General features: G+C 41.0%; 1 protein-coding gene across 2 annotated transcripts in view; it reads left to right on the top strand.

Annotated features, from left to right (window-relative positions):
• SLC7A11 (solute carrier family 7 member 11) overlaps nucleotides 1-17,835 on the top strand; it is a 246,439-nt gene that overhangs the window by 162,155 nt on the left and 66,449 nt on the right. The window contains exons 16-17 of one of the 2 annotated variants that reach the window (XR_006201708.1): nucleotides 237-367; nucleotides 13,341-13,967. The gene's annotated coding sequence lies outside the window, so the exon portion shown is untranslated. Of the gene's footprint in view, nucleotides 1-236; nucleotides 368-13,340; nucleotides 13,968-17,835 lie in introns of those variants that run through there. The other variant, XR_006201707.1, reaches the window with a different exon arrangement.

The raw sequence follows: 17,835 nt of genomic DNA on the forward strand, positions 1-17,835 counted from the left end.
TACTTTGACAGTCACACTGATCTGACAGTCACACATTGCTGCTCTCAGGCAATGTAGCTCTCATGTCATTCCTCCTTTCCTTGGGTGGTCCCTGTCTTTTTCCCTCTCTGAAATTTCTAACTAAAGGAAAGGATATCTTTATTCCCACGAGTCTTCGGGCAGGCCTGACTTTCTCAGTTTCTTACAGTGCCTTGATATTAAAACAATACTTATTAGTCTTTCCCTTTCTCTTGTAGATGTCTCTCAAGATCCCCGGGAATTGGTTGGAAAACAGCACATGTGGACCTTAGAGTGCTGTATTCCCAAATACCTCTCATTCTATTAGTAGTAGCCCAGGCCAGACCTCAACCACTGTCTTCCACTTCAGGTACGTTTGCTGATCACTCAGAGCACACTTAAGTTTTAATAGAATGTCTCTCCCAAACCTCTTATACGAAATTCATCATTTTGGTACTGTAAGCTGCAGCTATTACTTCCAAAAATCTCTTTTTAATTTATCTAATGTTGCTATTCCTATATAGAAAGGAGGCAGAGCAGAGACGTGGGCAGGTTAAAAACTCGGGCGGACACATGGATATAACAGCTATCGCAAATGCAGAAAGCTGGGAGCCTTGAATTGCCAAACTGAAGCACACTGCTTTGACTCTGTTGTGTCACAAATATGCATAATAATATTAAGGGCAACAACTTGAAGACCTATGGAGATGTTTTACATGATGGCTTTGGTCAACTGAATGCCAATTCCACTGACCCTTGAGGTTGGAAATGGTTTAGGGGAATAGCACACTAAGAAGAAATTATAACGATTTCCCTTTCAACATGTATTTAGTTTCTCTATGGAAGACGTGCTTTGGACTATTTATGAGTCATTTTGGAGACGCTGAGTGTAAATCTGGTTAGTGACCAAACAGGAAAAAATGTTTATTATTTTAATAATAAAAATACAGTGGCGTAGATTAAGAGAACAATTCATTACTCCATCCATGAGAGATTTCAGGAAAAAATTGCCATCGATTCAACAGAATTAATTTGAGCATCATTATGAGTATGCAAAAGTATGTGAAAGAATGGAATTCATAGAGGCGGAAATGTTAAAAAAAAAAAAAAAAAAAAAAAGCAAAGCCATGCTCTGAAACTACAATATTTCTCATTCTTAAAAGGGATACGAGAATATGAAATAAAGCAATAACTTTGAAAGCAGATGTACAACACTGTGCCGTTCCGTTGTTATAAATCATAACAATGCTCCACAATGTAAATGTTTAAGATACTTTTATTGAATTACTGTGACAATAATAACGGCCCATGAAAGAAAGGCATCCATATGTATGCTAATTAAGAAAAAGCAACACACTGTAACTACTGAACAAATCATAAAATATTCAGTTCATGTTTGTTGAGAATTCAAAGAGGTTCTGTTTTAACTTTATAGGTGCAATTTGGCTGGAAAAGAGGTGTATGTGAAGCAGATTGTTAAATGCTCTTTTACTGTTACTCGCTGTTTAACAAGGTGCTCCAGTATGATGAGAGGGAAGGACAACTTGGACTTGAAATACTCTTTTAAATCACTTTGATGAGTTTGAAGAAGGATATTGACTCAAAAGGAAGTATCTGTGCTTTGCAAATCACTTTGATGGGCTTAAGTCTGTTGGGTAGCTATTGACCAAGGTGATATGGTTAAATAGTTGGAATTGTTGGCCATAAGTTTGGTAGTACTTACTTTTTATCTGCATGTTAAACTCAGAGCTCAAGACTATAATGAGACCCATAACTCATTTCTTAAGTGGCCTTAAATGTACCCTACCGAATTGTCATTGTTCTTTCTATATCTGGGCTTCAGGGTACTTAACTACAGAAGACTGAAAAATGTCATTTCTTCCGTCAGATCTGAGAGTTAATTGAAATGATCTGACGAAATGCACTGGATATTTCCTCATTTGTTGTTTTATTTCTCCTTTATAATGCAGTATTTCTAGTCTTTGAACCAGACTTGAGTTGTACAATTTTTGGATCCTGGACTTATATTTTCTAGGGAGCATGGTTTTTTGTTTTTGTTTTTTTCTGGTTTTTGTTTTTAACCATTGTTTTGTTTTTTACAGTTTTAAAAATTTTTATTTATTTTTGAGAGAGAACGAGAGAGAGTGAGCATGGGGGAGGGGCAGAGAGAGAGGGAGACACAGAATCTGAAGCAGGCTCCAGGCTCTGAGCTGTCGACACAGAGCCCGATGCAGGGCTTGAACCCACGAACTGAGAGATCTTGACCTGAACGAAGTCAGACACTCAACTGACTGAGTCGCCCAGGCACCCCTTAAGGAGCATGTTTAAATTATTTTTGCTTTTGTGACTTTGTAGATAATAAAATTTTCTCCATAACCTGTTCCCCTTTCTCAATGATCTCACAGGCCCTCTCTTCCAAGTTGGTAAGGAGATATTGAAAATGGGTTAAAAACCTATGCTCAGAACTGCTATTTTGGGAACTCCACACCTCTTCACCTGCTGCCAACTCTCTTTGTGTTCCAAGTCCTATAATGATCAGGGCAGTTTTAGCCCTAGTGCTAATGACTCTGTAGACCAATTGCTTTAACTCTCCTCACTACTATGTGCATCCTAATCCTAGCAAGATTACTAGAATAGGCATGAAATTGCCTACATAGCCTTGAAGGTTTTGCACCAAGCTAGTGCTCTGGCTGAAGAAATTCCTCAGAGGGCACGTTTGCAGGGGCACTTTACTTAAGAGAAGAGCATTTTGTGCCCTACTTATAAATTTGCTATTATAAACCATCAGCGCTGGAAAAGGCATATAGATTCAGCTCAACATCTGAAAGCACTCAGTCTTACTGAAACTGATTAGAAATGTATTTGGAGTCCAGAATACAAACATTTCTTTACTTGTCCCCTCAGGTTATATTTAGTTGGTGTAGAGACTACTTTGAATCAGTGCTGGAAGTATTTTCTTTTGAATCCTTCCTTGTTCCTTTTTATGTCTCCTTATCCCAAGTGCCAGTTTCATCTTTCTCATTCCTTTTATAATGAAACAGACTTATCTCATCTTAGCATTTTCCCTGGCGTCAGCATCAGAAATCCCATTATTATTTTGTTTTTAATGTTTATTTACTTTTGAGAGAGAGAGACAGACATGAACAGGGGAGGGGCAGAGAGAGAGGGAGACACAGAATCCAAAGCAGGTTCTCGGCTCCGAGCTGTCGGCACAGAGCCTGACATGGGGCTTGAACTCACAAACTGTGAGATTATGACCTGAGCCCAAGTCAGACGCTTAACCGACTGAGCCACTCAGGCCCTCCATCAGAAATCCCATTTCGCTCTGGACATCACATTCTTCAGACTGGAATTTTAATCCTGTGGTGGCTTCGAAGTGTGTCAACTCAGCAAGGGTAGTAGTGGGGCAGGGAATACTTCACATTCTGTCAAGTCCTTCTTTAGCTTCTGACTCCTGGGGAGGTTATATGGACTTAGCTCCTAGTCTCTGTAGCACACCTGTAGTGCCAAGTATAAAATAAATGGACAAGGGTTTCAGTTTGTCTCATGGGTTTCAGCTCATGCTTGTGAGTACCAGCTTGCTTTTTTCCTCTACCACGTTATGTCTATTTTTCCTTCCGAATACTTGCCCTGTGGGCTTCAAGCTCCAGACTCAAATGTGGACACAAGCACTTAATCAGCACTTCAAATTCCATAAGTCCAAATCCTTGTGATAATTGCTTAATATTAATCTATTTTTATATCCATATCTATATATCCACCCTAGTGGCTTTGCACCTCTAATAAAATCCTGACATATTAATTTTGTATTGGAAATAGTTCTAGGAGACCAGAATTTTAAGAATGATTACTCCAAAATGGTTCTGCATTTTCTTGAATTGGTTCTTTGATCCGATAGACATAAAGGTATTAGTGACTCTATTTCCAGCAATTAAGAGAGTACAGATAGGCTGTGCCATGCCATGGTAAAATGGTTACATAAACGATCACCTTTAGATATCTGTAATCAAGCAACTCTAGAAGGCAGATCTCTGGATGACTAAGGATTAGGTGTCAGAAAAGCTTTTACTAACAATAAGAGCGTAATGGTATTGTTTGGTTGATTGTAACTCTCCTGGGGAACCTGGGAAAAATACATGATGAGCACAGGGCTTGAAATTCCGGGGTCCAAGTCTGCACTAGGGACCTGAAAGCTGCTTTGACTTCCAAAACAAAACAAAACAAGCAAAAACCAAAAACCAACCAAACAAAAAAATCCTTATATCCTGTAGTCACAATACTGAGTTCCTGGAAATCAAACCTAAAAGCTAACCTAGGGTGACTGAATTACAGTGCAAATGATTTCCGAAACTCCTTGGATCTCTTTTGTTAAAGTTAAGGCGTTGATTGCGAAGGAAAGGGACTGTGAAAACGGGGATAGGGACATGAGGATGGGTTCTGATGATGCCAGAGTCTTAAACTCCTAAATTTTGCCAGTTGGAGTGCCCCTGTCTAAAGAACCTGCAAAAGCTTCCCCTGAGTTGGTTGTTGACTTGCAAGGCACTCTGATCCTTCTCAGGACGTACTCGGCAACCTTTCCTCTGGATCCTCCAGATCCTCTGGATCTGTAGTCAGACTCCCATCCCGGCAGGCCCTAAATGAGTATGGCAAAAGTGTGACTGGTCTGACTTGTGAGGCGGTACAATACAGACCAAAGGAGCTTCATGATTTCTCCAATTTACAGTGAAAGAAATCTGGGGAGTATGTGTGGGAAAGGAACTTTAGGGCATACGATCAAAGTAGAAGAAACATGAAATTAGGTCAGGATGAATTTGCAGATATAAGCATAGTAAGCGAAAATCCCCAATTCAATGTTTTAGCTTGAGGGGCGAGGAATTGCTCTAACACCTTGCTTAGCTGGTTGACTAAAACACGGATTTGGAGGTCGCCTACGCTAAATGACATTGGAAGGCCAGAATCTGCATGGTACATTGGAGAGAAAGGTGTCTGAAGCCTTGGGGATATTGGAATGTTAGAACAGAATTCTCACGTAAGACCTGCTCACCACCCTGGAAGGATCCAGAGGACTTTCCTTTCCATGTAACTTTGATAAATATATTTTTAAAGAGTTCTGTGATGGCTCTTTTCTGGAGGCCAGAAATAACAGTGGGAACTCCTGCCAACAAACTGGGATCCTGAAATATAATGAGGATGACAGGATTCCGAGGTGGCAGGGAATAAACAGAGGCACTTAGTTAGCAGAGCCAAAGCCATCACCAGGAACTTCTGACTCACAGAGCCATTTGGCATTGGCTGATTGCTCATGGCGTTCCCCAGAACTAAAACAGAGTTAATCCTTCTTATTTTCAGATTCTATTTGGTAAAATATTTTTCTAACCTCAAAAGCAGTACTAACAGTAATTCATGGATACGTGCATGTGCAGAGTGGCAAAAAATGTGAATCACCTGACGCTCCCATGCCTGCTGAGGTCGAACAGTGCAACCCTTTGCTGTTTTGTTCAGGCATGAGTTACAATGCTTTTGGCCATGAGCTCAGTGTTAATGAATAAACGATATATATTAAATAAGGTATCTTTAACCAGAAACAAATAAGGCTTTATACTGACTGCCTGATGAAAGTGTAACCAGAGGCTGACAAGAATCTAACTCTGTATTTTCCTTAGGAGCAGTGGTTCAGTATTTGCTCATTCAGTGTCTGTGGTGACTTTATAGAACATAACTACTATGAATAATGGAATCACCTATATATAGTAATGAAGTCTTATTTTAAATGAGCAGAGAAGCTCTAAATCTGGTGAATTTGATTCATGAAAACAGGGTTGCAGCCTCTTAATTCTTTCCCATACTTGAGCTAGTTTACAGACCTAGAACCCTTCGAATAAAGGGAAGATTGGGTCTATTTGAGGAAAGATCTTGCTACACTGTCACAAAGTATAATGTCAATCACCCTCCCAGCCTTTCTCAGTGGTACCTGCAGTCATTGACCAGGGTTTTTGAGCATGTTTATGGATACTGGATACGGTATCTGAAGTCACATTAATTCCTAGAAATCCAAAGTGTCGCTGTGGTCCACTGGTCAGAGGAGGAGCTTATGGACATTAGGTGATCAATGAATTTTCGTTTAGGTTCTCATACGGTGGGCCGAGTGGGTCTCCAAACCTACCCTGTGGTCATTTATCCAGTCCTGAAATGTGTGATTGAAATAGATGACATCCTCAGAGACTGGATCCTGCTCTGTGAAGTGAGAGAATTCACAGGATCTGTGTCTGTCTACAAAAATAGCAAACCACATTCCTGGGAGGATTACAGACATTAGTGGCACCATTGAGGACTTGAAAGTTGTAGCAGTTGTGGTTTAACTGCTACCTGGTAGACAGCCGCTGATCTGCACACAAACTGCAAGAAGTCAGGTAATTGTAGCTGGCTAGGCAAGCAGCAGACTTCCGCTCTCCTGCTGCAGGGCTCTATGAACTCTCCAGTCTTATGCTATGATCTTTGCCCCATGGATTTTGATCAGCTTCCTCCCACAGAATAATCTGTTCTTCTATTACACTGATTATATGATTCTGCTGTGGCCCGGTGTGCGGGAAGTAGCGACTACTCCAGATGTTGGTAAGATCATTGAATGCCGGATGGTGAGAAATAAATCCCACAAACATGAAGTGGTCTACTAGCGTGGTTGATTTCTAGGTATCCAGTTGCGTGGGGGCCATACAATGGGAAGCACAAGTCCCTGCATGTGACCCGTTCAACCACTAAGAAGGGATCATACTCAGAGAGGCATGTCTGGATTTCAAACACAATATACAATTCACTTGTGTATGTCACTCTGACCCATTCATTGAGTGACCCAATGAGTTGCCATTTTGAGTGATGCCCAGACAAGACAATACCCCACAACAGGTCCAACGGCTGTGCAAGCCGCTCTGCCGCGTGGACCATTTGAATCAGCAAATCTGAGGATGCTTGAAGTGTCCGTGACAGGTAGGGAGGCTATTTGGTTGGCTAAAAGTGACCTACAACACAGCACTTAGGACTTTGGAGCAAAGCCAGGTCATTCGCTGTAAAAACAAAACAAAACAAAAGTCTATAGTCTTTAAGAACAGCTTCTGGCTTGCAACTGGACCTTAGAAGAAACTGAGCACCTGACCATGACCTGCTAAGTTATGTGACCTAAGCTGTCCTTTATGAACTGGCTGTTCATACCATATGGATGGTATGGTACACCATCCATAAAGTCAGCCGTGCACACGAGGACACCATAATAAAATGTAACCAAGTCCTGGAGGCACAAGAAAGTTGCATGAGAAAGTTGGCCAAGGGGCCCTTACTTCTGACAGATTGTCTTCTCTTTCTCATCTTATATTTAAGCCTTCTTGCGGAGGTTTCTATGATCGGTTAATTGCCTGAGGAAGGAAAATGCACAAACTATCCACGCATGCCTACAGTACTGCCACCCCACTTTGGAAAGGCCTCCACCGAGAGTGGTAAAGGGAAACTCTTCCAGTGGGTAGGACTTCAGGGGTTTTTACCTAGTGGTTTATTTAGTTTGAAAGAAGAGATGGCCAAATAGTATGGGCTGACAGCAAATCATAGACTGTGGCTAATTTTTTAGCCATTTGGTTGAATGGGCATAGAATGGAGATGTTTGTGTCCTATGTGAACATTTATCAAATGGTGACCTCAACAGAAGGATTTTAATAATCAGGATGGGAAGATTTATTTGGTGGATACTAGTCAGCCTCCTACCCTGTTGTCTAATGGGCTCATAAACAAAGTGGCCATGGTGGCAGTGTAAAGGTTATGTATGTTTTTCTATTCACCAAGGCCAGTGTGACTGCAGTCACTGAGTGTTCAGTCTGTCAGCAAATGAGATCAACACTGAACCCTGATATGTCCCCATTCCCCTGGGGTGTCAACAAGCTATATGTTGGAAGATTGATTGCTCAGGACTGCTTGCATAATAGATGGGGCGGTGTTTTGTTCTTACTGGAATAGACACTTTGGATATGGTTTCGCTTTAGATGTCCTCAGTGTTTCTGCCAAAACTACCATCTGTAGAATTATAGAACATCTTGTTACTACTTTCCATGTTTTGTTTTGTTTTGTTTTGTTTTGTTTTGTTTTGTTTTAATGATAAATTAGGTGTCCTATAGCTTAGCTTCTGGCTCTGATAAAGCTATCAGCTTCCTATTAATTGGTTACCACTAAACTCTCCCTTGTTCTTAAGAGGTCCCTTAGTCTTAAATCTTCCCATATCTGTAAAATCACATCCTTTGGAGAGACCCTCAATGTGCTCTTCCCTGGGCAAAACTCAGAGCCACTGTTCTAGAGCTGGGACAGTGACCTACTTTTCTTGGTGTGATCTTCTTTGTTATGGGCAGGACACTGGACAGGGTTTGTAATTTCTAGTTTTGGGGGCGTGCCTCTCCTAGTTTGGAGGACTTACTTATCAAATGAGCTGGGTTAAGGACGATGGAGACCCCAGTATTCTCAGCCTGCTGTGCCTGAGCTAGAGCCAGAGCCCTAGGAGTATAGGCTGTGGGGGGTGGGAAATACTAGGCTTACCCCTCGTGGGGGAGATACACAGCCCTTGAGCTCAGGGACAAGGGTGCACTCTCTTCTTGGTCACACCCCATTGGAGTGGATCTTCCATTAGCTGAGCTGTAATGGGGATAAGATCATGGCTGTGGTGCCACAGACTTGAGGTTCTTACTAAGAGGTAATAGATTTTCTTGAATAAAGATTTCTTCATTCGATTTATGTCTTTAGGACACTTTCTGAGACTTAACTATATTTTTTTAATATTTTTAAAAAATGTTTATTTTCTTTGAGACAGAGCATGAGTGGGGGAGGGGCAGAGAGAGAAGGAGACACAGATCGAAGCAGGCTCTGAGCTGTCAGCACAGAGCTCAACGCGGGGCTCAAACTTACAAACTGTGAGATCATGACCTGAGCCGAAGTCGGACACCCGACCCACTGAGCCACCCAGGTGCCCCTTAACTATTTTATTTATTTATCTATTTATTTATTTACCCATTATTGTTACTTTTCCTGGGAAGCCAGTCTGTGGAGCTCCTCATACCAGCTTTCTGGACATGTATCTCCAGGTTAGCTTGCTTTTGATAGCACCTGGGATATCCTATCTTGTTAGGCAGAGGTGTCACTTTGTTCTTATCTTTATTTGGAGATTAAATATTGTTTAAAGATGTGTAAGCTTGGCAAATTGGAAAGCAGTTGACTATGGCTGCTTTGCATTGTGTCACTTTTGGCGAGGCTGAACTACATTTCCCAGAACTCCCTTTCCTTCACGTCTCTGATTAGGGTGGGCCACATGAGGGATTCTTCTGGGGCATTAGGAGGGCAGAAATATAGCAACAGCCATTTGGTATTTATTTGCAGATTCACCTCGTGGTTGTGAGATCCCAGCTAGACCTGCAGCTGTTCCGCCTTTCTCTGGAAGCTAATTCAGCTTCGCTGGCTCCCAGGTACCAGCTTCTGTAGCTCTACCAAGTTCCAAGGCAACGGCTCACAGGTTTCTCTTTGTCTTCGTGGGCTCCAGCTCATGTTTGTGGGTTCCAGTGTTTTCTTGCTCTCCCTTACGCATACACAGGACCAAGTCCTGTGGTGACCAAGATGCTCTTTCATTGAGACTTAGAGCATCTGTAACCTAGGATGGGGGTGGGGGTGGGGGCTAGATGAGTGATTAAAAAAAAGAAAAAAAAACAAAAAAGAAACAAACAAACAGACAAAACCCTCTGGGACCTGTGGTCCTAGATATGCTTGGATTGTTGCAGACTTTTCTACAGAAACAGGCAATGAGTAAGAATTTTGGCTTTCACTGGCTTTTAACTTTGAGACCTTGGGAAGGTTACCTAACTACCTTGTGTCTCAGTTTTCTTGGAACTCATACACGTTTTGTAAAGATTGCAAAGCTCATGATAGTTATTATCATTATTATTTGCCCACCTCCTCCAGCCTTTCGCTCACCCTCCACACAGGGAAGTTTGGGAATAAGCTGAATAGACCATCAGGCAGGCCCTCCCAGCCTGTTCACGTTGCAGCTGTCGGGGTCCCACTGTCACGGAGTGCCGGCCTGCTCAAGCAACCGTGTTTGAATTCTGGTTTCTGTAGTTTCCATATCTTGTTCTGGTTTTTTTGGTCCAATATTCAAACTCTTTGCTGAGAGCCATAGTAATTTTTTCTCCTAGAGGAAATAGTGTTTTTCTACCATGTAGCCTTTCTTGTTGGCCTTCTGAGGTGTTGGGGCCTCTGGGACGCTTTAGAACCCCGCTTTCACAGGTGTATTGCGCCCTCTGCTGGTGGGATTTATTATGCTAGCAAGAGCTGCGGACTGAGATCTTGCTGTGTGCCTGGCACAGTGCAGGATTTGTGCACACATTACATCATTTACCTTTCTCCCCAGCTCTATCAGTTCCATCTTACAGACAAGGAAACTAAGGCTCAGAGGGGGCTACTTCACCGTCATACAGCTGGTAAGCCAGCATTGGACCCAGTTAGTCTGGCTCTAGAAACTGTGCACTTCATCACTGTTCTGTAGGAAGAGCCGCTTTGGGCTCTATTGGGTTTGGAGTAGAAATCTCTCCTACCTGCTCACAAATATATGTTGAATTTCTGTTCCATGTGTGGCATTCCCGAGGGAACTTAAACTCCCACAATCAGCTAAAAGTACCTACCTCATGGGATTTTCGTGAGGAGTCAAGGACATATTTTAATGTACACAATCTGGCATTATATCTGACACGTGGTAGACCCTCAACCAATATTCCTTATTTTACCTTCTTCCAGATCTTTCTAGTTTCTTTCCACTTCTGCCTAACTGTGGGAAAATTTCCTATAGCCCTAGAGCTTCTTTCTGAAGGACTAAAAAAGTTTTAATCCCCTTTTATCACAGAATCCTAACTTCAGGATTTGAGTCCCATCCTCAGTTTTAACATCCCGGTGGGTTTTAGTTTCCCCACTCCCATTCTCATTATAAGACTTACAGGCCTTGGGGCGCCTGGGTGGCTCAGTTGGTTAAGCGGCCGACTTCGGCTCAGGTCATGATCTCACGGTTTGTGAGTTCGAGCCCCACATCGGGCTCTGTGCTGACAGCTCAGAGACTGGAGCCTGCTTCACATTCTGTGTCTCCCTCTCCCTCTGCCCCTCCCCTGCTCTTACTCTGTCTCTCTCTCCTTCAAAAATAAATAAACATTAAAAAAATTCTTTTTAAAGACTTACAGGCCTTAATGCAACTAAGACTCCTGATAACTTGCCTTGATACTTCAGAGTTAACAAGACAAATACAAGATCAGTTTGCTCATTATTCATAGCTTCCTACCCTCTAGATTGAATAATGTCAACACTAGCTCATGTTGGTAAATCTCTTAAGTCCAGGTTTCTTTGCGTGCAAACAAGGTGATTCAGGATGCCTGTCATTTAGATAAGTATGTGATGCTGTGTCATTTGGATTAGTCCCTGGGAAGTATGAATCAGCATACCGGCTATCAGATCAAAACATGAATGGCACGCCTGTTATATCAAAATGACTTGCCACATAAGTGTCCATTATTTTAAGAAAGCGAGGGTGTTTACCTTTGTTTCCACAGCTGAATTTGCTAAAAATGAGTGATACTTCAATAGGCTATGCCTTTGCCATTTTAAACTTTGTTCAAATTCAGGAGGTTGGACCCAAAGATGTCTAAGATTCATTTATTCTAAATTCAGTGGTTTTCGTATTTCAGATCTCACCTTTCATATTTACTAAAGAATAGCCATGACACCCTAGTGGGTGTTTATTAATAAGCTTCAGATATAGGCACTGAAGTCACTGTTTGCATGTAACCTGAAAACTATAATAACTTATAAGTGAAATTTATAGTACATCTAGTGACATTTTACAGTGTTTTTATTGCAAGTAAATCATTTTTAAAAATCTTGCGTTATCAATGTACATTTAAAAAATAGCTCAAATGTAATAGCTTTTATGTAGCTCTTGATAGAAAAGTTGAATAGGTTTGAAATACAATGGAAGATATAACTATAGATTTCACCAAGGTACTGTAAAGTTATAACGTACACTATATCTGTTTTAAAATGTCACTATGTAATTATGGGTATTTCTGAATAATTTAAGTAGATTAGTTACAATAAACCTTTAAAGAATGTTTCAAATTTGTCCCTCCCTTTGTGGGAGGGTAGTGGGCCTACTTGAGGAAAGCGATCCATGCCATTAATCCAGATCCTCTTTAAAAAAGAACAAACTTCAAAGAATTTGGGGATAATCTTATCAAAAGGATTAAAAGATATACTAGAGGAAATATGATTTGTCTGGAGAATGGAATGGCTCACATAGTTATTACTTTGCTAAAGTGTAGTACAATGGACTGATACAGCTTCCTGCTTACCAGGATTAAATTACTATAATTTCTAAAATGCTCAGGCGTATTAAACCCTTGCCCATCTATTCTTTTGCTTTTTGGCATTTTGTGTTGTAATTGGTATGCAGAGGAAGTCTGCGTGTGTCTATTGTATGACCCCCTACACCTGCTGTACCGTCTGTCTCTTTCAACAGATTGCATTAAGGACAATACAAAATACCTCGATTTTTCAATACAAAATCGTCCTTTTGGTGACATGGCACTGCTTTGCTAACTAAGTTATTCTGCATCTCAAACCATGTGGCCTAGAAGGCAAGAAAGGTCCAAGAACATTGAGTGCAGTGGGGGACATACAGAAGTGAGATTTGTCTATCATTCTGCTTCTGTGGATTCCAACCTATGGCTATGGATTTAGCTGTACATTTAAAACAATAAATCAAAGACACTGGAATTCATGTGTGTTAGGGGAAGCCCAGTACACTTTCCTTATACTGGGAAGGTAAGAACTACCAGATAAGGACTTCCCCCTCTCACCATTTGCTACAGACTATGAGAACATTGTACCCTTCAAAGGCTATTCATTTCCCTCCCAGGACATGGGACCTAATGTTCTGTGGCACATTAATCATGCACCAGCGTGATTTATATGCCTACATGTTAGAATCCCCTTGCTTCAGAGATGAAACAGCAATTGAATACAAAGTTATGTATTTGGGGTAGAAGTACAGATAGACATAAATAGTAAAAAAACCTTCATATTAATTATCGTGCAACTTAAATATGGATAGCCATGACCAGGGTGGAGTTTCAAAAAAGAGAGAAAATAAAATAAGGCCCTTAAGCCATTTTGCTTATCTGAGTTTCTTATTCTAGCTATAATTCTCCTTATAAATCAGTACTTTCTAATCTCACTCTCGATGCAATGCTAGAGCTAACTGTGCTGAATAATAATTTTGTCCTCAGGTGGAGAGGAATGAAGGAGGAATAAACAGGCCTTCTAGATAATTGCATCAGCCTCCCCCACCATTGCAGTGCCATGCCAGCATTTCAAGTAATGTCTCTTTTGTCTCGCTGAGAAAAATCATTTCATGATTTATTACGCTGGATTAAAGGGTGTATACACTCAGGAGCTAGAACATGACTGAAGGGCAATCAGGCATAAAGGATGTCAAAACACTTGGTATGTTTAAATTTTTCTGAATTTCCTAAGTAAAGTTTTTGGGCTAGGTTTCCAAGAAAACAGACGATAAAACGGACACAAGTTATGTGAACTCTAAATGATGACACCCTGCCATCCCCCTATTTTAGAATTAGGAGAAGAAACTGGTTCTGCAGAAGGCTTTCTTTTATTGAGATTTCTGTTTCAGCAAATTACCGTTTGTCAAAATGAATTCAACATGTGACTTCTTTCAATATCATTCTTTGTCAGTGAGATTGAGAGCCACAGTCATTTCAGTGCATGGAATATACCATAAAAACGAGCCAATAGTTTTTTTTTTCTCCAGATATCACTTTAAAAAAGCATAAAATCAAAGTTTATTATAGTTTTCTGTGCTCTGAATACCTGAAATTAGAGGGGGTCTTGGTCAGTATGGCAGTGATGAAATTTGATTTCTCATTTCTAAGTAGCTCTCGCTCCAGATAAGTTAGCTATTTCATCTACTTATTAATGAATCAGTTTCCTCTTTGTTTAAGATGACAAAGTTCCTCCTTCTTGTGAACTTTAAATTGTTAAAAGCAAAAGAAATATTTTTTATTTACTTTTGATTCCTCACAAGGAAAGTTGAGCCCTCAACTATACACTACAATAAATAAGATATTTAAATATTTAAAGTTTCCAGCAGAAGCCAGTTCTACTCTTCCAGCCACTCTTTTCTTTTCTTAAAAATATTTATTTATTTTGAAAGAGAGAGAAGGGGGGAAAAAAGAGAGGGAGAGAGTGCGCGTGTGCAAGCAGGGGAGGGGCAGAGAGGGAGAGAGAATCCCCAGCAGGCTCTGTGCTGTTAGAAGCAGGGAGCTGGACTCAGGACTCGATCTCACAAATCCTGAGATCATGACCTGAGATGAAATCAAGAGTCTGACCGGACACTTAATCGACTGAGTCACTCAGGCACCCCCATCCACTCTTTTCGACTGAAGAATTTCACAAGATTTTGTGAAGAGAAAGAGAACTTGCCTAGCCAGCCAGATTTAAGTCAGATTATTCATCATAGAGGTGATAGATATCATGTCCCACTTACACTTATTCCTATATGTCATCTGTCTACTTCATGAAAACATAATTGCAAAATAAAAAGGAAACCGTGTCCTCTCATCACCATCACCAATAAAAATTTATGTTAACAGAAACCTTATGTGTTCTGACTTAGTCTATTCTGAAAGTATCATTTTCAAAATAGTTAAAACCTTGGTTCTTTTTTTTTTTTTTAACGTTTATTTATTTTTGAGACAGAGAGAGACAGAGCATGAATGGCAGAGGGTCAGAGAGAGAGGGAGACACAGAATCTGAAACAGGCTCCAGGCTCTGAGCCATCAGCACATAGCCTGACGCGGGGCTTGAACTCACGAACTGCGAGATCATGACCTGAGCCGAAGTCGGACGCTTAACTGACTGAGCCACCCAGGCGCCCCTAAAATCTTGGTTCTTATGCAAGTTGAGTGAGCATGATTCCAAAGTTTCTTTAGCTTGTCAATGAGGAGCCAACAGAATAGCAAAATGGATTCATAAATGCATAAACAGAAGTATTTATAATTCCTGAAACAATATGGGTATAGCATTGCTAAATTAAATAAAAACTCCATGCCCTTCAGGGATTTGTGCATGTGGCTTTTGTCTGACAGAGTAAATGCAATGAGACTGACAAAAGACCACAAAGTTCTTGGGAAAATTATAGCAGCAGAAACACTGTAAACATGAACAGAAAGAGGGGATAGTACAAAATGAAAGGGAGCATGGTCCCCAGAAGGCCGGCTGAGAAACCTATTCAGTTACAGACTTGTGCTACCTTTCTTGAAAACGAAGGGTAAGCATTTGTTGCTTAAATTTGCTAGGTTTTGGGGTAAGTTGTTACTCAGCAGTAGATAACTGAGACACAGTGAAAGGTTCAGTGTTGTATTTGAAGTAAGTGGCCTACACATAATTTACGAATGGAGATAAGAAAGGTGCAGACATCCTTTACACAAAGTTAAGGAAGTGTCACTAGAAAGGCCCACAGGAAGTCTTACATCAGCTCCTTGAAAGAGTGAGCCAAGAGCACATTCGGCCATAGGGACAAGAACGGGCAAATGAGATGTTTACAAGAAGCAGTAAGTGAAAACACAGGGGCTGGATTTGAAACCCAATCCTGCCAGTTATGTGTTGTGTAAAGTGGGGCCGGTCAGCCCCTTTGACTTGTTTCTCTGTGTGTAAAATGTGGGTGGAGATCACCCACCGTGATGATTAAATGGGCCAAAGGCATATCCTTGTTTGCTCAGGATAGCCTATTTTTATGTTATTTGCCCAGGATATATTTTAATAGTGCCCCTCTTTCACTCTCAAAGCTTAGGTCGAATGATAAATTATGTGGTGACCTGAAGATTGATCAAAATGATCCAGATGCAATTTTAAAAAGCTCTCTTTTAAAAAATCCCCACATTTACCCTTCACAACAACTATAATTAACATTCAGTGAATTTTATATCAGTTAACTCTTTGCACTTATACAGATACGTACAGAGATATGGTCTATTGTGCATTGCTGAATGTGTAGGTGAGTGTATACATACTGTTTACCCATAAAATGTAAAAATATAAGCTGTATTTGCAAACAGTTTAAGAAGATTAATCTGATGGTGGTGAGTCACGTGATTCAGAGTAGAGGGAAGAATAAGAATATGGTAGAATATGACAGATCTGGTACCGGAATCTTCACGTTCATGTGCAGCATGGATCTGTTTCTGTCTGATGGGGTATAGTACAGGAAATGAGGAATATCCTAAGTTACAGCTATGGTGATGTCTCACCCATAAAAAGTTATTTAAAAAGAAAGAAAAATCAACAAAACAACAGAACTAAACTTTAGGCAGAACCAACTGGGATGGTGGGGAGAGCAATGGGAATAGGAACTTAAAAAGTTACTGGCTTGCAGAACACCAGGATGGGGGCGCCTGGGTGGCTCAGTGGGTTAAGCATCCGACTTCGGCTCAGGTCACAATATCACAGTTTGTGAGTTTGAGCCTCACGTCGGGCTCTGTGCTGACAGCTTGGAGCCTGGAGCCTGCTTCAATTCTGTGTCTCCCTCTCTCTCTGCCCCTATCCTGCTTGTGCTCTCTGTTTCTCATAAATGAATAAATGTTAAAAAAAAAAAAAAAGTAAAAAAAAAAAAAGAACACCTGGATGGCTCCTTGGGTTAAGCATCTGACTCTTGGTTTCAGCTCAGGGCATGATCCCCGGTTTCGTGAGCTTGAGCCCCACTTTGGGCTCTGCGTGCTGTCTGCTTGAGATTATCTGTCTCCCTCTCTGTCTGCCCCTCCCCTGCTCATGCCCTCTCTGTCTCGATCTCTCTCAAAATAAATAAATAAGAAAGAATTAAAAAAATAACTCACTGGCTGGGGCACTTTCTCAGAACATGCATTTAGCACTCTGCCAAGAACCTAGTGACGGGGTGAGCTTGATTTTAGGGGAGCTCTTAAAAGATTCAAGAAAGCGCTGTCCTGAGTGAACAAATTGAAATGTTTGTGTTGACCTGGCAGATGGTTAAAAAAAAAAAAAGTAGTACAAAGTCAAAGTCTTAGATGTAAATACTAAAATGTGTGTGTGAGGTGAGCCCAGAAACCTTTCCAGAGGATTATTTTCCAAAGAGGGTCCAGGAGACAAATCACTTACCACGGCTATCAGAAACCAGATCAACATCACTGAAAAGTCAGTGGTGGCCTCCTCTACAGACCAGGGCTACCCGCCTCAAGGGATGTACCGTCTACCTCACGCAGTGACCTAATTCATGCTTTCAAGGCAATTCTCATTTCCTGAAATTCTCTCAAAGTTGCATCTTAAGCCTGAGTTGTACAAAATTACTATTAATAGTAGCAAGGTATGTTCTACTCATAAAAACAATTGCTTTTCTTTTCCTACTAATGTATCTTTTCCTACTAATGTTACTTCTAGAAATTCTGTTCTTCATAAAATACCATAATGTCCTGGGTTGTGGGGAAAGTTTAGTGAATCTTAGAATTTTCTTCTGTTACCAGACATATAACTTCGGCTATAAAAATTCTCTGAATTTCACAGGGTGCCTCGGTGGCTCAGTCAGTTAAGTGTCTGACTCTTGATTTCTGCTCAGGTCATGATCTCATGGCTTGTGAGATCTAGCCCTGTGTCAGGCTCTGAGCTCAGTGTGGATCCTCTTGGGATTCTCTCTCTCCCTCTCTCCCTGCCCCTCCCCTGAACACATGCATGAACTTTCTCTCTCTGTCTTTCAAG

The sequence above is a fragment of the Panthera leo genome, chromosome B1, assembly GCF_018350215.1.
Source record: "Panthera leo isolate Ple1 chromosome B1, P.leo_Ple1_pat1.1, whole genome shotgun sequence".
Classification (NCBI taxonomy): domain Eukaryota; kingdom Metazoa; phylum Chordata; class Mammalia; order Carnivora; family Felidae; genus Panthera; species Panthera leo.